General features: G+C 39.2%; 1 long non-coding RNA gene across 1 annotated transcript in view; it reads right to left on the bottom strand.

The window, feature by feature from the left end:
• Nucleotides 1–599: 599 nt before the first annotated feature.
• Nucleotides 600–23025, bottom strand: part of LOC141388664 (uncharacterized) — a 274677-nt gene continuing 252251 nt past the window's right edge. Inside the window, exons 2-3 of the long non-coding RNA XR_012408912.1 lie at nt 901–1088; nt 600–733 (exon numbers count right to left, since the gene is read on the bottom strand). This is a non-coding gene — a long non-coding RNA (uncharacterized lncRNA). The remainder of the gene's footprint in view (nt 734–900; nt 1089–23025) is intronic.

The raw sequence follows: 23025 nt of genomic DNA, 5'->3' as shown, positions 1-23025 counted from the left end.
TTTAATTTTTATGATATATGAAATAAAGTTATATATAATATAAATGATATATGTATATGAAATAATATGAGGATAAAATTAGTAAGAAACAACAAGTTATGTCATGTTGGTTATGTCGTGTGCCCCTAAACTTTGATTTCATATAAGTATCGACTTACAGTGACGTCAAAAATTTTTCCAAACTTCTGAAAAATAAAAACTTTTTGTGCGGAAGCTTTTTTATGGAATTACTTGATAATTAAGATTTTATGTAATCGTATGTAGAAACTCACTACGCTATGATACAGGGATGTGAGGTTGTAAAAAAGTCATAACCATAGTAAAGACTCATGTGTATATGTGCAAATTGACTCTTAGATACCTCAAGAATGGTGACTCCTTTTTAAAAAAAGATTATTATTATCGCGTTTGAAGGCCTATAATAAATGGTCCTGAATAACTTCTTTACACACGTGGGATAGGGACTTTTATGACATTACTTCTAATGGCAAACCCTAGCTCTACACCAAAATTTTGCTTTTTGGGAATTTTTACTGTTTCCCCCATAGACACATGTATATTTTGACCGGACTATTATAGTTAAAAACCAAAAACGCAAACAACGGAAATAATAACAATGTACATTTATTTTATTGTCAAACAACCGCACTTTTGCACGTTCTCCGTCATGAGACAATTTTTTACTCCTTCTTGTTCCTTGTGTGCGATTGGGTGTTCCATGTGGACAGCATACCTTAAACGAAGAAAATTATCAGTAAGTATTTAATATTTATCTTTATATTATTATATCGTTTAGCCGATAGCCGTAGCTGCTAGTGCTATTTTTTTATATAAGTTTATTGTAATTTTTTATTATAATAAACATTTCAAATAAATAAATATTATATTGTGGAAACTTACCAAAATCTGTTTTGCAATTGTCTTTTGGTAACTATCATAACCACACTGGCTATCTTTTAGGATTTTTCGATTTTCATCAGTTAGATCCGTAGAGAAAATATTCTGTAGATAATTGCATTCACTAAAGGGTATGCAAATCCCCCTTTGCTGGTGTGGATTTTTGCACTTTCCATAAACTAAAAAAGAGGCTTTAAAATACGCAACATTAGGTTATTATTAATCTTTATATTACACTATGCGACACGAAAATTATTAGCCAGCATAATAGAAGACCAAAAATAAGAAGACAAGTGTCCCTGTGTTTTTCCCTATCACTTCCACATTCGTAGTTATGGGTCTTCAAAGACCTGAGGCCTTGATGTCAATAGGGATCATTTTGTCAGGCTCATATCTTCTAAACCCCTAAGAAATTGAATTCCTCGTGGAAGCAAAGTTGTAGCTCTCCCCAGCAAAAAAAGTCCTCCCAAAATCATGGGTTTCGTAAGGGATTTTTGGCAGCCGTAACTACTCTCAAACCCCCTTTCTTCCCCATTATTTTTACAAGGGCATGTCGCACTCAGTTTGTAGTTATTTTAAGACCACTAGAATAACTAGTTATTCTGTGGCCACTGGAAGTTGAAAAGTAAGTTGAAAAAATGCTATTTTTAGAACAGTTGATGTGGAGAATTTGTCGCTCGCTGTGCGAGTTGAACACACGAACCCTCTACACTACATACTATGCCACGCACACGAACATTAAGTTTTGCTTAAGAACTTAAATGTGCAGTGCGCATGTGCACCACGAACTGTTATTTTTTAATTAAAACAAGTAAAAAAGCATTAAGTTCGGCCGGGCCGAACTTTTCATACCCTCCACCATAAAATATTCATTCCTGTCCCCAACTTTAAGTGAGTACGTTAAAATGTCAGATAATGTACATAAAATGCTTCATTCGGCAGGCCCTTTTTTATGGAGCCTATATCTAACTGTTGACAATTTTTGGTGGGCTAGAAATTGGGAGGTACTGTTATATAGGGGTTATAATAAAACATGGGCCTATGTTGACAGTTTTTGATGGGAGCCTTTAATGTCAAATAACTCCTAATTCGCTTAAAAAATTTAGCTAGAATCCTCAAAATATCGAAAATCGGTACATAACGTGGGAACTTCAAATGTCATTAACAGCTAGTTCGGAGGTATCTGGGCTATACGAAAATATGAACTTAAATGAACAATTGTTGTTGCAGAATTTTTGTTGACTTTTAAATTTCAAATTACAGAAAGTTCGTCCAAAAAATAAAGCTAAGGTACGGAAAATCGGGAGGTTTGTTTTGGGGCTATACAAAAACATGGACCTACGTTCGGTTAAACATTTTAAGTAAAATCCTCAAAGTACCGAAAATAGGGAAGTATCGTTATATTGGGGCTATGTTGAAAATTGAAACCACTACAACCTTCAAATGTCAAATTACAGTTAGTTCTGTTAAAAATTGTAACTAAAATTGCCAAATTACTGAAAATTGGGAGGTAGCTTTACATGGAAGCTATATCCGAACATGGACCTATGTTGACAATTTTTGATGGAGAGGTGTTGTGACCACTAAGAACTTCAAATGTCAAATTACTGCTTGTTCGGTTTAATATTGTAGCTAAAATCATCAAATTACTGAAAATCGGGAGGTACCGTTATATGGGGGCTTTCTGGACAATTTTTGGTGGAGAGGTGTGGTGACCACTAAGAATTTCAAATGTCAAATGTTCAAATTACAGATAATTCGGTTAAAACTTGTTGGTAAAATTCTCAAAATACCTGAAATCGGGCGGTAACGTTATATGGGGGCTATTCCAAAACATGGACCTATGTTCACTAGTTATATAAGTTTATTGACATTTAAGAACCCTAAATGTCAATTGATAGCTAAATCGGTCTGAAAATGTAGATAAAAACGTCAAAATGCCGTAAATCGGGGATACCGTTATATGGAGGCTATACCAAAACTTGGACCTAGGTCCACAACTTTTGTTATATAAGTTTAGTTACACTTAAGAACCCTAAATGTCAAATTATAGCTATATCGGTCTGAAAATGTAGCTAAAAACGTCAAAATACCGTAAATAGGGGGTTCCGTTATATGGGGGCTATACCAATACGTGAACCTATGTCCACAACTTTTGTTATATAAGTTTATTGACTTTTAAGAACCCTAAATGTCAAATTATAGCTAAATCGGTCTGAAAATGTAGCTAAACCCGTCAAAATACCGTAAATCGGGGGTACTGTTATATGGGGGCTATACCAATACGTGGACCTATGTCCACAACTTTTGTTATATAAGTTTATTGACTTTTAAGAACCCTAAATATCAAATTATAGCTACATCGGTCTGAAAATGTAGCTAAAAACGTCAAATTACCGCAAATCGGGGGGTACCGTTATATGGGGGCTATACCAAAACGTGGACCTATGTCTACAACTTCTAATTTATAAGTTTATTAACACTTAGGAACCCTAAATGTCAAATTATAGCTACATCGGTCTGATAATGTAGCTAAAAACGTCAAAATACCGTATATCGGGGGGTACAGTTATATGGTGGCTATACCAAAACGTGGACCTATGTCCACAACTTTTGTTACATAAGTTTATTGATACTTAAGAACCCTAAATTTCAAATTATAGCTAAATCTGTCTAAAAATGTAGCTAAAAACGTCAAAATACCGCAAATCGGGGGGTACCGTTATATGGGGGCTATACCAAAACGTGGACCTATGTTCACAAGTTTTGTTATATATGTTTGTTGACACTTAGGAACCCTAAATGTCAAATTATAGCCAAATCGGTCTGAAAATGTAGCTAAAAACGTCAAAATACCGTAAATCGGGGGGTACCGTTATATGGGGGCTATACCAAAACGTGGACCGATATAGCCCATCATCGAACTTGACCTGCCTGCAAACAAAAGACGCATTTTCCCAAAATTTCAGCGTCCTATCTCTATTTTTGTGGATGCTAGAGTGATTACCACAGACGGACGGACGTGCTCAGATCGACTTAGAATTTTACCCTGATCAAGAATATATATTAGAATTTTACCCTGATCAAGAATATATATGTAACTGATAGGTTTAAGTTAGTTTAGTTTAATTTCCGTTAATTTAAAAATTTGAATTGTAACGTAAAGTTTTATTACGTAGTTACTTTATTTAAGCAACAACAACTACCATGTAGAACTCTCTTCATTATTCGAGATGTTGCCAGATGGTGTGGATAATTCTAGATCAAGGAGATTTTGGGTATAAATATGAGATGCCGGCCAAACAGTGAGCAGTTGTGAATTTTATACCGAAGTGTAAACATCGACTAGTAAAGAAGTAAAGTAAAGCTGTGTACTTAGCTATAACAGTCAGCTCCGAATAAGTGTAATAAAGTAAATAAAGCATTGTAGAAACGTAATCTAAAACGAACCCTGTTTTATTTGGTACAAATCGTATCGGGGAATAAAACAACGTCTACACGGACATTAGTTAAATCTAATTCCGTAACAATTGGTGTCAGCAGTGAGATTACGATCATCCTACAATGAAGTTTAAGGATCTGCGAGTGGAAGACTTGAAGAAGGAGCTAAGTAAGTTGGAGTTGTGTTCTACTGGCAACAAGGCCGAACTACAAAAACGCTTGTTGGAAGAGTTCGAGCGCCGTGGAATGAACATCGATGAATATGAGTTCGAGAAGGAGGAAGTCGAGTTATCGGCAAAGGGCGAATCCAGCGTTGAGGAAGTTTCGTCGGTAGCTGCCAGGGGTGACGATTTGAAATCAATGCTGGCTATGATGATGGAGAAATTAGATGCTAAAATGGAAGAAAATTCCAGAAAGAGCGAAGAAACTTCCAGACTTGTGATGGAAATGAAAGCAGAAAACTGTCGAATGAGCGAAGAAACCTCCAAACTTATGATGGAAATGAAAGCAGAAAATTGTCGAATGAGCGAAGAAAATTCCAGAAAATTAGAGGAAAAGTTGGAGGAGAACTCTAGAAAAATCACCGAAAACTTAATGGCAGAAAATTCTAGGATGTTTGAAGAAAATTCAAGAAACTTAAAAGAGGAGTTGGAAGAGAATTCTAGAAAAATTAACGAGAAACTCGAGAACATCACGATAGTGATTGAAAAGAGAGTAGAAAACATGGAGGTGCAAATTAAAGAGTTGGATAAAAAGATTCTGTCTGTTGACGAGAAATTTCTGGCCCATGACGAGAAATTTGTGAACCTGGAGAAGAAAATGTCGGAACTGGAAATCAAAGGTGGCCCAGTGAGAGCTACTCATAACACCTTAAAAATCAAGACTCCTGTGTTCGACGGCTCAACCTCTTTCAATGTGTTCAAATTACAGTTCGAGACCGTGGCTACTAGAGATTCTTGGAACGACAATGACAAGGCTGTATCACTACTTATGGCATTGCAGGGCGGTGCTGCTGAGGTAATACAGACTATTCCCGCCGCTTCTAGAAACAGTTATGGGGATATAATGGCTGCTCTCGAACGTAAGTACGGTGGCGAACATAAGCAAAACATCTACCTAATGGAATTAAGGGGAAGAGTACAGAAGCCAAATGAGACCTTACAGGACTTCGCAACGGAAGTAGAACGTTTGGTGCTAATGACGTATCCAGGAGAAAACCATCCATTGTTGGACCGTATGAAAATCGAAACATTTGTGAATGGTATACGTGACGCCGAGATCAAACGTGCAACGTATGCGTCACCAAAATCGTCATTTGCTGAAACCGTGTCGTACGCCCTTACACAAGAGACGGCAAGAATAATCACCAATCCCCAGACTCACAAGGTCCGCAAACTGGATACCGAGTTCGATGAACCCAAATCTCTTACTAACGAGATGGTGGCAGCATTGAAGCAGGCATTAAGGGAAGAACGTTATACGGCAGCACCAACTAAGGCCAGGGGTAGGTGTCACAATTGCGGCAAAATGGGTCATTTTGCGCGTGATTGTAGAGCGAAGCGCAAGCGATCGAGGTCATCGTCACCATCCCCGTCAAGGGAAAGTAAAAGAGTGGCTCAACGTTCTGCAAACGAGTCACCGTTAAACTAAATCGAGCCAGTCCAGCGGGGCGTGAACTGGCTCCCATCGACGACGGCCCCACAATCTCCATAGCGATAGTACAACAGAAAAACCACAACCTTACAACAACTGGTTATATCAATGGCGACAAGCGAATTCTGACCTTGGATACAGGCGCATCAAAGTCAATCATCAGATCTGATCTGGCAAAAGGAAAGATAACGCCACTAAATGGAGTCAGACTGCGCACAGCAACGGGGGAGCCTGCGGCAGTACATGGAAAGATAACCGTGAGACTTACTATTGCCAATAAATCGGTCGATTACGAGTTTATCGTTGACGAAGTTATCATAGGCGCAGATTTTATGATTGCCTTTGGTCTTAATCTGGATATGAAAGAACGTGTGATGACATGGTCCAATGTGGAAATTCCATTAAATATGGGCTACGATGAAAACACACCTATTAGACGTCTGACTACGGAACATCCAGAGATTATACCGCCTTGTGCCGAAACATTGATATGGGTACCAATGGATGGAGATTGTGGAGTCGGGAAATTGTGGGTGGTGGAACCAGCAGAGAACAAAAATAGTAACATCTTAATAGCGAATGCCCTGGTGAAAAGCAACGACGATGGACTGATTCCAGTTAGAGTTTTGAACCTGTCAGATAAGCAAGAACAAATTTGCCAATTTTCCGACGTTGGACAATGTACACCAGCCGAAGCTGTAATCAATTTGGAAAATACCACCGAAAAATCAGCAGCCACGGAAAAGAAGCACCTCGATGGTTACATCAAAGAGTGGACACAGAACTTATCACCTTCCGAGAAGAACAAGGCCAAGCAGTTATTATGGAAACATGCCTCTACCTTTGCGTCTGCAAAAGGGCATCAAGGAAGAACATCGGTGGTGAAACATGAAATAAACACAGCAGACGAAAGACCATTAAAACAGGCCCCAAGAAGCGTTCCACTGGCAAAAAGGGACGAAGTCCAGAAGTTGATAAGCGAAATGGAGGAGAGTGGTGTGATCGAACCGTCGTCGAGTCCCTGGTGTTCCCCAGTAGTACTGGTCAGGAAGAAAGATGGAAGTACCAGATTTTGTGTGGATTACAGAAAACTAAATGATGTCACCAAGAAAGATAGCTACCCGCTCCCAAGAATCGATGACACACTAGACACCTTAGCCGGGACGTCATGGTTCTCTACCCTCGATCTGCAGAGTGGTTACTGGCAGGTAGAGATAGCCGAAAAAGATAAGGAAAAGACAGCGTTTGGCGTTAACGGCGGTCTCTGGCAATTTAATGTCATGCCATTCGGGCTCTGCAACGCCCCGGCCACCTTTGAAAGGCTGATGGAGCGGGTGCTGAAAGGGTTGCAGTGGAAGTCGTGCCTTATATACTTGGATGACATCATAGTCATGGGACAGACCTTCGACGAACACCTCACGAATTTAAGGAATGTACTCCAGCAGCTATCGTCTTCGGGTCTAAAACTTAACCCGAAGAAGTGTAACCTCTTCCAGCGAGAGGTGAAGTTCCTGGGGCACCATGTGACGACGGAGGGCATATCGACGGATAGCGAGAAGATTAAAGCCGTCAGAGACTGGCCGCAGCCTCGAAACCTCCATGAGCTTCGAAGTTTTCTGGGTCTCTGCACCTATTACCGTCGGTTTGTCCCCAATTTTGCCAGCATTGCCGCAAGCTTACACCGATTGACTCAAAAAGGGCAGAAATTTCTGTGGAGCAACGATCAGGAAGAGGCATTCCAAAAACTCAAAGACATGCTCTGCACAGCCCCTCTTTTGGCGTACCCTGTACCCGGCGGTAAGTTTGTGTTGGACACTGACGCCAGTGCATACGGGATCGGTGGTGTCCTTTCCCAGGAAATAGACGGCCAAGAAAAAGTCATCGGGTACTACAGCCGAACATTGTCAAAGCCTGAGAGGAATTACTGTGTGACGAGGAGAGAGCTGCTGGCAGTTGTGGAGAGTATCAAACACTATCACAAATACCTGTATGGACAGCCCTTCCTGCTAAGAACCGATCATTCCGCTCTGCGATGGCTGCTCCAGTTTAAGAACCCGTAAGGTCAATTGGCCCGTTGGATAGAGAGGCTTCAGAGTTATGACCTAAGTATCGAGCACAGAAAAGGTGGAAAACACGGTAATGCTGATGCCCTGTCTCGTCGGCCATGCAAAATTGAATGTAGACATTGCTTGAAGGCTGAAAGCAAAGCAAGTATCGTCGATGTACGGCTACTACAGGTTGAGTCCGGCGAGGATTGGTCGGCGGAACAAAGAAAAGATCGCACCCTAGGCAAAATAATTTCTGCTATGGAAATGGGCGAACGCCCTAGTCGCAAAGAAATAGCGCCCGAAAGCCCCCTTTTGAAATCTTATTGGGCCCAGTGGAACAGTCTACTTCTAATAGATGGGTGCCTACATCGTAAGTGGGAGAGCGACGATGGAAAAACACACCGTAACTTGATCGTCGTACCAGACTCCTAAATAAAAGACGTCTTGTCAGAGTTTCACGATGGGCCAAGTGGAGGACACCTTGGTGTAACAAAGACTGCTGAAAAGATAAAGCAGAGGTTCTACTGGGTCGGCTGTCAGAAATCCATTGCAGACTGGATTGCCAATTGTGAGAGGTGTATAAGAGCTAAAGGTCCAACCCGGAAGAGTCGAGGCCACATGCAACAGTATAATTCAGGAGCTCCATTTGAAAGAATCGCAATGGATGTGGCTGGGCCGTTTCCAATAAGCAACTCTGGGAACCGGTATGTCTTAGTGGTCATGGATTACTTCAGCAAATGGCCAGAGGTTTATGCCATTCCCAACCAGGAAGCCAAGACAATAGTGGATGTGTTCAGCAAGAACTGGATTTGTCGCTATGGTGTCCCATCCGAGGTTCATTCCGATCAAGGAAGAAATTTTGAGTCAGCGATCTTCAAAGAAATGTGCGACACCTACGGAATCAAGAAAACTAGGACAACGCCCCTGCATCCACAATCAGATGGCATGGTGGAAAGATTTAATCGCACCCTGGAAGAGCATCTACGAAAGGTGGTAGATAGCGGCCAAAGAGACTGGGATGAGCATATTCCAAAATTCCTACTAGCCTATAGGACGGCCATTCATGACTCCACATCTCGAACCCCAGCCAGAATTTTATTCGGCAATGAATTAAAGCTGCCTGGTGACCTGATCTTCGGTGCCATACCAAACCCCGAAATTGATAACGATGAAAACAGTCAAAACTCTTTCAGTGAAGTCCACGATGCAGTACGCCATCGCATAAAAATGGTCAGCAATCGCATGAAGGCGAGGTACGATCGAGCGGCAAATACTGATGGGTTCCAAGAAGGGCAACTGGTACTATTGTTCAACCCACAACGGAAAAAAGGACTATGCCCCAAATTACAAACGCACTGGGAAGGCCCCTACAAGGTAGTCACAAAAATAAATGACGTCGTGTATCGCATACAGAAGAGCGACAGCCCTAGATCAAAGATGAAGGTGGTACATCTAGAACGGTTGGCCCGCTATGGAACGAGAACTGTGCCAGGTCATGAGGAACAGGCTTAAGCGGGAGGCAGTGTGTTACCAATGCCCATACCACAGAGAGGGAACTGTGCCTATTCGGGACGAACAGGCTTAAGCGGGAGGCAATGTTACGAATGTAACTGATAGGTTTAAGTTAGTTTAGTTTAATTTCCGTTAATTTAAAAATTTGAATTGTAACGTAAAGTTTTATTACGTAGTTACTTTATTTAAGCAACAACAACTACCATGTAGAACTCTCTTCATTATTCTAGATGTTACTTTACCTTTCATTAATGTGCTTTTATTTTGTTTTGCCATAATCATGTAATTATCGTTTAGTTTGTTACATCTTTATCTCTTGCATTTGTTTTTGTAATTACGTCACTCGTATTTCAACCATGTATGTATGTGAATGTGGTTGTTCGCTTATTGCGAATGTGCGTCTGTGTGTTCGTTGCACAGATTCGAGATGTTGCCAGATGGTGTGGATAATTCTAGATCAAGGAGATTTTGGGTATAAATATGAGATGCCGGCCAAACAGTGAGCAGTTGTGAATTTTATACCGAAGTGTAAACATCGACTAGTAAAGAAGTAAAGTAAAGCTGTGTACTTAGCTATAACAGTCAGCTCCGAATAAGTGTAATAAAGTAAATAAAGCATTGTAGAAACGTAATCTAAAACGAACCCTGTTTTATTTGGTACAAATCGTATCGGGGAATAAAACAACGTCTACACGGACATTAGTTAAATCTAATTCCGTAACAATATACTTTATAGGGTCGCAAATGAGTATTTCAATGCGTTACAAACGGAAAAACAAACTCCATACTATGGTGGAGGGTATAAAAGTCGCGTGCCGTCAGTGAGCGTTGAACACACAACCCTAGGATTTATAGACGGACAAACACTCACTGTGCCACCGTCCTCATTACTTAGTGAGGAGCAAAGTAAGTAGGTGTGCCTTGTAATTTTTTTAAGAAGTATCCCATTACTTTTCAGATTACTTGTAATGGGAAAAGAAGCTTGTTTACATTACTTTGTAATGGGTTACGTAATGACTAATGGATCCGAATTTTTGCTGGGCTCATCTTAAAGAATAATAATTGTGAACGCATAAAGTCTATTCAACATCATCTTCAAGGTCAAAACCGTCAAGGTCCAATTCCCGTTCTAATTTTTTCTCGGATTTTAGTCTACAGATATCCAACCAATCAAAATTGAAGCAAAGAACCAATGACAAAAATGTGCCTTAAATCTCAATAAACAACTTTCTAGAACATATGAACTCTGTAGAAACGGTTCTTAATGGTCAAAATAGTAAAACAAATGCGATTTTTACCCTCTTCTCTCGGTTTCTGCTCACAGATACTAAACCGTTCAAAGTTCAAGAAAACAGTCAACCACAATAATGTAGCAAAGATGTCAGTAAACAACTCTCTGGAACAAACGAACGTCTATGAATGGTCCTTAAAGGCGAAAACAGCAAAAAACTTTTGAAAATATTTGAATTTTATACTTTTTTCTCCGATTCTGGTCAACAGATACCAAACCGCCCGAATATTAAGGATACATGCAACTATAAAATGTATCTAAGATCTCAACATTCTAGGAATGATTCTTTAAGCTGAAATTCACAAACAATTAGCTTATTCTTAACGTTTCCCGCTGCTCAGGTCTGGAAATAACAAACTGTTCAAAACTCAATGAAAATTGAAAGGTTTGTTATTTACGGATCTGAACAGGAAAGAATGATCTAAAATAATCGAATTTTCAGCTTGAAGAACCGTAACTAAAATGTTCATATGTTCTAGAAAGTTGTTTGTTGAAACCTTAGGTACATTTTTGTAGTTAGATGTATCCTTAATTTTTGGGCGGTTTGGTATCTGTGGACTAGAATCGGAAAAAAGTATAAAGTTCGAATATTTTAAAAAGTTTTTATTTGCGATTTTCACCTTTAAGAACCGTTCATAGACAGTTCGCTTGTTCCAGAGAGTTGTTCACTGACATCTTTGCTACATTATTGTGGTTGATTGTTTTCTTGAACTTTGAACGGTTTAGTATCTGTGGAGCAGAAACCGAGAAAAGAGGATACAAATCGCAGTTGTTTTGCTATTTTGGCCATTAATAACCGTTTCTACAGAGTTCATATGTTCTAGAGTACATATGTTTATTGAGATTTAAGGTACATTTTTGTAGTTGGTTGTTTGCTTCAATTTTGATCGGTTGGATATCTGTAGACTAAAGTCCGAGAAAAATGATAACCGAAATTGGACCTTGACGATTTTGAATTTGAAGATGAGGTTGAATGGATTTTATGTGCTCACAATTGTTGTTCTTTAAGAAGATCGCTACAACTTTGCTTCCACGAGTGAACCCAAATTCTTAGCGGTTTATGAGATACGAGCCTGACAAAAGGATCCTTTTTGACATCAAGGCCTCATGTCTTTGGGGCCCATGTCCGCCAAAGTGGAAGCGATAGGGAAAAATGCCGGGACACTTGACTTCTTATTGTATCACTCTGCGGTGTCAGAATATGGTTAATAAACTATGGCTTAAAAAATTACACACAGTGTTACTTAATGGTAACATTGTTATACCCTCCTCCATATATATTAATTTTGTTATTCCGTTTGTAACTCATCGTAATAATCAATTTAGACCCTACAAACTATATATCGTCGGTGTCATGCTTAAGTGTTCCATACGCCATTTGCCGGTTTTGAGATAATCGCATTTTAATGTTTTGAGTCACAACTGTGTGGTGCTGACTAAAGCAAAAATTTATATTTTTGGCTTGAAATATTAATAATAGTATATAAAACATATTTGCAAAAATTTAGAGAAATATGTATTGGAATATAAAAGTTATAAAGATTTTTTTAAAAAAATACTTTTTGTCGATTTGTTCCATATCCGCACTTATGACACAAATGTGAAATATTGTAAATAGCATGGAATGAAGTGACAAAAAAATTTTCCATATTTGCCTCAATAAATTAAATACTTCTAAATCGAAAATTAAAATTCTGATTTTTGAAATGTGTTTTTAAACTTGTAAGTTTTTAAAATATTATGTAATTTCATAACTGAAAAAAGTTTAAGCTTTCCCATCGAGGCGTGGATATCTCGGAAACTAGAGCAGATAGAAGAAAGCCGACTAGAAATTCAGAAAGAGCATACCGGAAAACCCTAGAAACCACCTGTATCTCAAAAAGTAAAAAATGGCGTATGGAACACTTAAGCATGACACCGACGATATGGTAACATGGGGCGCCTTCGCCAGCGCCGATTTTCTTGATAACTATAACTGCTACAGAAATGCCGTTAAAGGGAAAATTGTGAGTTTAACGAAGATCTTTCATCTCCCAATAATTGGCATTTCTATCAAATATATGATTGCTGATGCACGCGGTTTCATGTTTTTGGGGTATTGCGAAAAATATTCATGGTAGGTATATTGTATACGTTTTCTGATATCAAAATTATATTTTATACCGTTAATAGACAACTACTGAAGAATGTAAATCCAAATAATTTGCTTGATAAATGTAATTATAAATGTCAATATATTCATATTATTAACTATGTAGGGGGTGGGGCGGCTACGCCATGATAGGGGTGTTGTGTTTTAATGTGAGAAATATGTCAGGTTAACATTAAATTGTTTATGCTATTGATATAACACGCAATAATGTGAAGTTGAAATTAAATATTGTGCTAAACCTATCTAATCTGGCAAAAATTTAATTTTTTTGTGCCTAAATTCAAGGTACCTACTTCAATTAACGGCTAGAATATGTTTGTTTTTGTAAATTTTGGAATCATTTTTGATTATTATATAGAAAACATGTTCCTTTTATGCATAATGTTGATATTTGAGGAGGAAGTATGGTAAATGCCAGTTTTAGAGTCCGTTGACATTTGGTATATATAGGTCCACGTTTTGGTATAGCCCCCATATAACGCCCCTTATAAAGTACGCGTCACTTTAAAGTATGCTGAAGGTATTAGTCCCATTTGACCTCCGAATTGGTTGTAATTTGGTATTTTGTGTTTCCAGAGGCCAAAAAACATTTCTGCCAAAATTTGTTATATACCTCCCGATTTTTGGTATTTTGAAGGTTTTAGCTATATTATTCTACCAAAATAATTGAAATTGGGTATTTAATATTCTATGTGCACATTTTAATATAGTCCCCATTCAACGGTGCCTCCCGATTTTCGGTATATTGAAGGTTTTAACCTGATTATCAGACCGAAATGGCTGAAATTTGGTAGTTAGTCTTATTTGGGACTACTAAACTTTTTTCCAGAAATTTGTCATTATATGTCCATGGTGTAGCCCCCATAAAAATGTGCCTCCGGATTTTATATATTTTGAAGGTTTTAGTCTCATCATCACACCGAAATTGCTGAAATTTGGTATTTAGTCTTTTTCGGAACTACAAAACTTTCCTCTAGAAATTTTTCGGTATCGGTCCACGTTTTGATAGAAATGTACCTACGGATTTTCTGTATTTTAAAGGTTTTAGCCACATTATCTTTCCGAAATGGTTGAAATTTGGTATTTATTCTTATTAAACATGCCTACAGAGAATGTATAGAAGAAGTAACGGGTGATCCAACAAGAGGTACTTTTTTCAATAACCTTTTTTGGACAGATCACGCGTGAGTCGTGTCACGTGTTCATGTTATTTTTGTTTAGTACTGTTTAACATTTTATCAGGGAAAAGTTTACGCCTCTACAACGTTTACAAATCGTTCAACTTTATTACGAAAATTTGCGTTATGTGGGGAGTGTTTTTCGAGCCTAATTTTGTTCAGTGATGAGGAACATTTCCGGCTTTATAGGTATATAAAGAAGCAAAATTGCCACATTTGGGAAGAAGAGCAACTTAAAGAGATTCAAGAGCTGCCACTTCATCCAGAAAAAATAACGGTTTGTGGGTCGGTGGAATCGTCGGACCCTATTTCTTCAAAATGATGCCGTCAATGGCGACCATTATTGCGCCATGATAACCGACTATTTGATGTCTGAAATTGAAGCTCGTAATCTCGGCGACATTTGGTTAAAAAAAAACAACGCCACTTTCCACACATCGCATTAATCAATGGATTTATTGAAAGAACACTTTGGTGAGCACCTTTTGGACCAGTCGTTTGGTCACCAATATCGTCTCATATCACTCCGTTACCAGTCGAAAAGCCTGAACGAGTCATTGAAAATTGGACTCAGCGGATAGACCGTCTGAGACGTAGCCTCGGCCAATATTTGTTAGACATAATCTGCAAAAAATAAATGTCATCGAATGTTCTTTCAAATGATACAAATTCAATTTAATGTTTCTGTGATTTTTTCTTTAAGGAAAGTAGGAACCCCCGAGGGTGTTTGTCAGTTTACCTACCGGGCGCGTCCCCATCGGTGGATAGGGGGAGGTGGATGATCATACTACTTCGTTTCTTAACTAGGGAAATCACTTGTGGTATGACCTGTTTTCGGTGCGAAGTAGTGAGATCACCTGCCGCTGGAAATTTATTTTCCCCGCGGACAAAAAACTGGCTACGGGGGTGTTCCCCTAAAACAAAAAACAAATATGAAGAAAGTCGGAAAAGTTGATAAAGTTACGGTGCAGGGCTTAATAAACCCAGTACCGGCGGGGGTTGTTGATCTGCCTACGAGTCACACCCCGTCGTCATCATGCGATCGTAAGCAAATCTCTCCCACAGATATGGGTGCCTTGGCATCTGTGGTCGAAGGTAATGCGACAAACACACAGCCGAAGGGAAATTACAGGGAGGAGGAAGCTAAGGAATTAAGGGGAAGCTCAAGCTCGACCCAGCCTTCAGATACAGGTAGTGACTCAGACTCCGAATCCCAAACAAATAAAACTATCGTGGAAAACCGCAAAAAGGTGGAGATCCAGCTGTCTGGGGCTCAACGGCGCAAGCTCAAGAAGCAACAGGCAAGCAAAGAGGCAATTCTGCAGGATGTTCTCAAAGAGGTCACGAACACTCCCTCAACTTCCTCGGAAGCTGGGAAGAGGATCAGATCTCCTGAAGAGCAGAACACTGCAGCCAACAAAAAAGAAAAAGAGCTCCACACCTTCAAATGATTCGAGCAAGCCGCGTCAAGAACCTCGCAAGGGAGGCTGTTCCGAGAATCCCTTGGCAGAGGGCGACAAAGCGAGCTCGAACATGAAAAAGGTTTCAAATTCAAACTGTCAGCCCGAGAACCTGTATAATATGCCACAAAAACTTAAGTTTTCTTTTCTCCCCAGAGTTGTCAACATCGGACACAACTGTACTGAAGCAGGGGAATGGCAACATATACCTGGCGTCAGTATATCTGCCGTATGATTCCCCGACACTACCACCTACGTCGGAGCTGCAGCGGCTGGTGAGGGAAGCAAAACAAACAGGTAACGAAGTACTAGTCACGTGGGGAAGTACTAATACTAACAAAAGGGGCCAAGCCCTTTTAGATTACTTGAATGCTAACGACCTAACAAGATTAGGGAAGAGGTATTAGATATAACAATATGTTCCGAAAATCTTATAAACGATGTGCAGAATTGGAGGGTCTCGAAAGAGCACTCCTTCGCAGATCATCGGTATATAAGATTTGAACTAACTCGGCCACCGCCGAAACCTATAAGTTTCCGAAATAAATCCAAAACCAACTGGATAAAATTTGGAAAACTAATAAAAGAAAGTCTAGGGCACGATAGCTATGAATGCTCAAGCACGGAAGATATAGACAGAAATGTTAAAATTATAACGGAGGTCTTAGTAAAGTCATTCGAAGAAAATTGTCCCCTTCGAGAGAGGAAATATGCCTACGAAAAACCCTGGATGACAGGAGAAATTCGTAACAAAGGCAAAGAGGTCCAAAGGCTTTACAACAGAGCTCGACGTAAAAAATTAGCTGTATTCTGGGATAACTATCACACAAAACTTAAAGAATACAACAAAATGACTAGAACAGCGCAATTCCTGGAAACTCTTTTGTGAACAGGTAGACAGCGTAAATGATGTATCTAAAATAAAAAAGTTTCTATCGAAAACCCATACACAAACCGAGATTATGGTGAATGATATGGGAAATAAGATGGAAACAATTGAGGACACGTTGGGGTTTTTCATGAATACGCATATCCCGCCGAGCACTACGGCAAATGTAGGGATATAGGCAGATGGGGAAAATGCTACAGACGAAGCACCAAACATTGATGAAACAATGGTTAAAGATGCCATCAACAGTTTCAAACCTTTTAAAGCAGCGGGACCAGACCAGGTCTTTCCGGCCTTACTCCAAAAGGAGGTGGACTATATTTCGTCCAAATTAGCTGGTATCTTCAACGCATGCTTAAAATTTGCGTATACCTCTAAAGCCTGGCAGGAGGCGAGGGTAGTGTTTATCCCCAAACATGGAAAGGCTAGCTACGCAATTCATAAGTCTTATCGCCCGATAAGTCTAACTTCTTTCTTACTCAAAACCATGGAACGTATAGTCGATACCATGATTAAGAGCAAGATCCCAAACGATATGCTTAAATATAAACAACATGCATACGTTAAAGGCAGATCAGTGGAAACCGCTTTACATGAGGTAGTACACCACATCGAAAACACCTTCGACAAGAAGATGTATACACTGGCAGTATGCATTGACATCGAGGGTGCTTCCAATTACGTCAGCACTGAAACCCTTATCAAATCCTTAGATAATTTTTATGTGGACTGGGTAAGCAATATGCTAAAGAATAGATGGATAAGTTGCGGGCTACACGACGTAACGAAACGGGATAAAGTTGGTCAGGGAACGCCACAAGGGGGGATTTTGTCACCTCTCCTGTGGGTTACTACCATAAGTAGCCTACTGAGGACTTTAACCAAAGAGGGATTTGAACCAGTCTGTTATGCAGACGACGTTATAACACTTCTCAGGGAAAAGAACCGGCTCTAAAACTTGCATATAACTGGGCTAGGTCTAAACGTAAACCCGGAAAAAACAGAAATATGTCTTTTCACTAGGAAAACAAAACTGGATCACATCGAGGAACCTGTTTTCCAATAAGGTCAAATATATGGCAGTAATCCTGGATAGGAAACTTAAATGGAAGGATCATATCCAAGAACGAGCCAACAAAGCATACAGATGTTGGTCAACCTGTAGAAGGGCCATAGGCTCTAAATGGGCTCTCAATCCAAATATGACACACTGGCTATACAAAAGCGTAGTTAGACCCATCCTAACATACGCGTCAGTAGTCTGGTGGACAGCGATGGATAAAAAATTTAATATAAAAATTTTACAAAAAGTCCAAAGAATGCGCTGCCTAGGAGTAAGTGGTGCTATGAGGACAACACCAACGAGGGCACTAGAAACTATTCTATACGTACACCCAATAGAAATTCAGATAAGGTATGAAGCTGCCGTCGCAGCCATAAGGCTGAAGGCGACAGACGAGTGGATCGAAAGGGACCACGTAACATACCATCAACAAATTCTACAGGTAACAACGGGGGAGTCAATGGATAACGTTAATTCGGACCGTATACCTGAAACAATTGTAGTTGCCTCGTGTGAAACATTAATACCTGACAGAGACTCGTGGATCGGCGGGACCCTAGCTGGAAAGCCTCCTGGAAACTGCTGTTATACAGACGGCTCGATGTTAGGGGGAGGACGGGACTGGGACTTTTTTATTGAAGAACCAGAGACCGAAATCTCTCTTCGGTTGCCGGATCACAATACGGTCGTTCAAGCGGAGGTCAGGGCGATCACAGAGTGTCTGAACTGGCTTAATGCTAACTCGAGACCAACTACCGTTAACGTCCTTACGGACAGTAAAATGACAATCAATGCAATAACATCCAAGACAGTAAAATCGAAAACTGTACTGGACTGCATAAATAAGATAAACAATTATTCCCAGCAAGGAACAGTGCGCATTATATGGTAACCAGGCCATGCGGGGATTAAATGTAATGAAAGAGCAAATTTTCTGCCAAAAAATGGCAGGGAATTAGCAACAATAAACTTAGACAGCGCAATGCCTCTAAATGCGTCACGTCTAGAGTTAAAAAATTGGGCAAAACAGGCCCATACATCCCTATGGAATAGAGAGGAGATAGGGAAAACCACTATGATTCTCTGGGGGGACCCAAACGAGGATAAAACTAAAAACTTACTATTATTAGGTAAGGCAGACATTAGTAGGCTAATCAGATAACGGTAAATGGTGTTAAACAGTTAAAGGATTTTGTTAAGGGCACATAACTCCTAAAATAATAAAGAGACCAAATACGACCCTTTCTTCAATTAGTCTAGAGCGCACCCGACCAAAATTTTGAAAGTTCATGTTAGCGAAAACTTTTTATTTACCTACTATGTAATGCTTGTTTTAGACTTATATTAGCTTTGTTCCTTTACTTTTTAATAGTAAAAGTGGTAAAAGAGAAAAGTGTCAAAATTGCTCTCTCATGAACATTTTTACCAGAAAAGTAAAGGAACGGAAAAATGGTAGAAATGGTGGCAATGTCAGAAAGAAACATAAAAAATCAATTTTCGTCTTTTATTTCACAGTTTTTAATTTAGTTTTGTCAGCGTTTGACTTTTTCTTCAGTTTTTCGTCCATTTTTTCTTCATTGTGAAATAATCGTCAAACAAAAGTCGAAAAATCAGTGTTACCATTTTTTACATGCAGAAATTTTGCTGGTAGCCTGTGGTAGAAGAGAAAGGCATATGTGCTCTCTCTCTCTCTCTCCTCTCATTCTCTTAAAAATTGCAGCCAGTTTTACCACTTTTTGGGGTTAAGGAACGCTTTGCAGGTTCTTCAACAATAAATAGGATTTAATATACATAGTATGTATGTTCAAAGCATTTGGTCTATTAATAATTGCATTTATTTTTGGTGTCATGTATCAAATTGGAGATCCTCGCCAATATACTTCACAACTAGAGTATATTCATAAGTATCATTCAATTCAGTGACATCACTTCGGTAAGACCAACGTAGTTAAATGACAAAAGAAAGCGAATACAATCGGAAAACCGTAATAAATATAAGAAATTATCTTAAAAATATTGTTTTCTTTGTTTACAAATACATATTTATTTCAGCACAGAGAATATAGCCAAAGCGGTTGTAGCGCTGTGGATACTACAACTACAAAATTTTTTAGGAAATCCAATCTTCTCGAAATAATGTACTAAAACGCCACGGCCAAAATTGCGTTAAATAAAAATGATTTCTATTTATATTCAACAACCCCAGCAGACCAAAGTGAAGTTGCTAAAGCAGCATCTTCTGAAAATAATTCAGACTAAAAATAGACTTCCAAAAATGCGTTGATGTGGACCCATTGCATCAGAAATTGAGGTACATATTCTATTCTAATATCAGCACAGCACTGTGTTTATTAAAAATACTCTAATCAATGAAAACGTCGATGTCTTTTGTATATTCTGAAAGTCTGAGTTTTGTACTCATATAGATTTTTTATACCCTCCACCGTAATATGGAGGGTATAATTAAATTTTTCATTCCGTTTGTAACACATCGAAATATTCATCGGAAACCCTATAAAGTATATATATTCTTGATCAGGGTAAAATTCTATGTCGATATAACCATGTCCGTCCGTCTGTTGATATCAAGATAAGGCTCGCAATTTTTAAGATAGAGCTTTGTAATTTGGTATAGAAATTTCTATTACTCCTAGAATGTTTGGTATTGCAAATAGGCTATATCGGTCCATGTTTTGATATAGCCCCATAGAATGGTACCACCCGATTTTCGGTATTTCGAAAGTTCCAGCTTCATTATCACACTGAAATTGCTGAAATTTGGTACAATTTTACCCCAGACTTTTCTCGGTATAGGTCTTTATATAGCCCCCATAGAACGGTACCTCCCGATTTACGGTATTTTGAAGGTCGTGGCCTCAATATTCCTCCAAAATGGCTGACATTTTGTATTTAGTCTTCGTTGGTGTTATTCAATTTTCCTGCCTTTGTATAGCCCCCATAGAACGGTACATCCCAGATTTCGGTATTTTGAAGGTTGTGGCCTCAATATTCCACCGAAATGGCTGACATTTGGTATTTAGTCTTCGTTGGTGGTATAAAGCGTTCCCCCAGATATGTGTCGGTACAGGTCCATTTCAATTTTCTATTTAAATCTTTTCTATAAAAACTACTGAACTGGACTGGCCCCAGGTGAAAATAAGCTACATATTTTGTTGAATTTCGAAAGGGGCGGGGTAGTTGCCCTATACCCTATTTCTTTAAAAATGTTATATCTTTATAAATAAAAATCAAATGCCGTTTGTTGGTAATGGCATCAGTTGAGAACGGCTGGGCCGATTTGGATAAACCTTTTTTTGAAAAGTTCGTCATAACCTAACTTAAATTTTTATGTAAGGAAAATTTGACCACGCCCACTTTTTTCAGTTTTCATCTGTTCTACAAAAACTACTGAGGCTATGCGAAATTTTCCAAAAAACGCTATATTTACATCTTTGCGGTTTAAACGTTTACGGATTAATCCTCAATGCAGTACTTCTTACACGCCTGAATTTATGAATTTCAAAGGAGGTATGGTATCTTCCCCGCACCTTTCTTTTAAACGCTATATGTACACACTGGAAAACTGATGACAACGCCCACTCTTTTCAATACATTATTTTTCCAAAACTACTGAACCTGAATTTCGGGAGCCCATTGTTTTATAATCGCTATATTTGCTAAACTTATGCAAATTAATTTTTGAGACCGGGGCACAACCATCCTGCCCCCGATCAAGAAAAACGATATATTTACAAATTTCCTTAAATGGTGAGGTTCAACGGTCCATCAGCCACGAAAAACTAAAACATATAAGACTCAATATTTACGATAAAGACAGGGGACGTGGACGATAATAAATCCAAAACAGCATCAATGCGCTAAAAAATCCGACAGCCCGTAAGAGAAAAGAAAGTTTACAGACAAAATCGCTTGGTAAATTTTAAATTCTCCTCGGTTTGACAATGGACCGAAGAAGTGAGGTAGGAAATACCTATTTTTGAATTGACAAGCATATAGTCCATAAAAAGTTGTAATTAAAACTCATTACGACAGGTCAGCAGTACTGCTAGTACCTCATAAAATTGTGTGGGTTATATAACGTTTATCATTCTGTTTGTGATCAGAGATGGTCTGTCTAATGATTTTTTCGATCGTCAGGAAGTTGTAAACGTCGAAAGCGTCATATACCCGTAGAAAACGTAAAAAAGTTATAGATAACCTTTTAGATGCCTGGAGATACTAGATCAGAGTTGTGATAGTACCGATCTGGTGTCTCTTGGTAGTGTATTTTCATTTACCTCTAATGGGTGGGGGCGTACCACCAAGCACAATCCTGATGTGCCTTTATGTACCATCTCTGCTTGGACCTGCTTCATTGCCTTTTCTATGTGTTAAGGGGATTGTTATGGGGGATACTATTCAGTTCTTTACGGAAGTCTAGTCTTATGATTGGGTGGTTTGTTTGTTGACACTTTATCACGTGCGTAAGGGCTAATGCTAATTTTAATGGCAGAATTTTGGTCTCGTGATGAAGATGTTCCTCGGGTGCTTTTGAGTGGCACCCAGTGGCTATTCTCACAGCAATATTTTGTATGGTTTGAAGGTTCCTCCATTGTGTGTCACTTAAACCAGGGGGCCAGATTGGTGCTGCATAATTAACTTTGTGGAGCAAAGCATCCCAACAACTAAAAATCCCAAAATACTGGGTGTCACATTTGACAACCTTAACTTGTTCAGCAAACACCCTGAGACTGTAGTTGGAAATGCGGGGAAACGAAACAAAATCCTCAAAGCTTTAGCTGGCAGCACTTGGGGGAAAGATAAAGAGACGATCCTCACCACGTATTAAAGCCATTGGGCGCTCCCTAATAGGTGCTCCCTGCGTAGAATGCTAGTTGTATATGAGGGGATGGGGAGGGGGCTTTGGACGTTTAGAAGTTAAATAATAGAAGGGGAAGAACACCTCCCTCCCTGGTGTACTCTTGTTTAATTTTCCTTGGGCATATTTGTCCCGTGAATTCGACATAGGACTGTCCACCGGCCATATAGTTAGTCAACCATCTCTTAAGTTCGTTAGGGAATATTGTCTCCATAAAATCCCTTATCGAACGCTTTCGATAAATTCAGTGTTTCAAGGATTGTTCTATGTATTGTTTGTTGTGGCCTTTTGCTGCTGCGACCTTTAGTTATTTTAGAGGTTACCTCACCAAGTGCTGTGACTGTACTCCTACCGGCTCGGAAGCCATGCTGGTGGTCAGCAAGGTGAAAGTGCTCCGATATTGCTGGTAGTATTATCGAATCTAATATCTTAACCACCAGTGACAGGAGACTTATGGGTCAATACGAGCTTCCCTGGTTTAGGAACAGCGACTATTTCCCCTCTAGAGTTCTTGGCGACTTTGACACTTTTCAGTGGATTATTTGTTGTTATGCTTCCAGTC

This window comes from Musca autumnalis, unplaced genomic scaffold (assembly GCF_047663935.1).
Source record: "Musca autumnalis isolate F117 unplaced genomic scaffold, ASM4766393v1 scaffold_1, whole genome shotgun sequence".
Taxonomy (NCBI): Eukaryota; Metazoa; Arthropoda; class Insecta; order Diptera; family Muscidae; genus Musca; species Musca autumnalis.
This window is presented reverse-complemented; position numbering and strand designations above follow the sequence as displayed.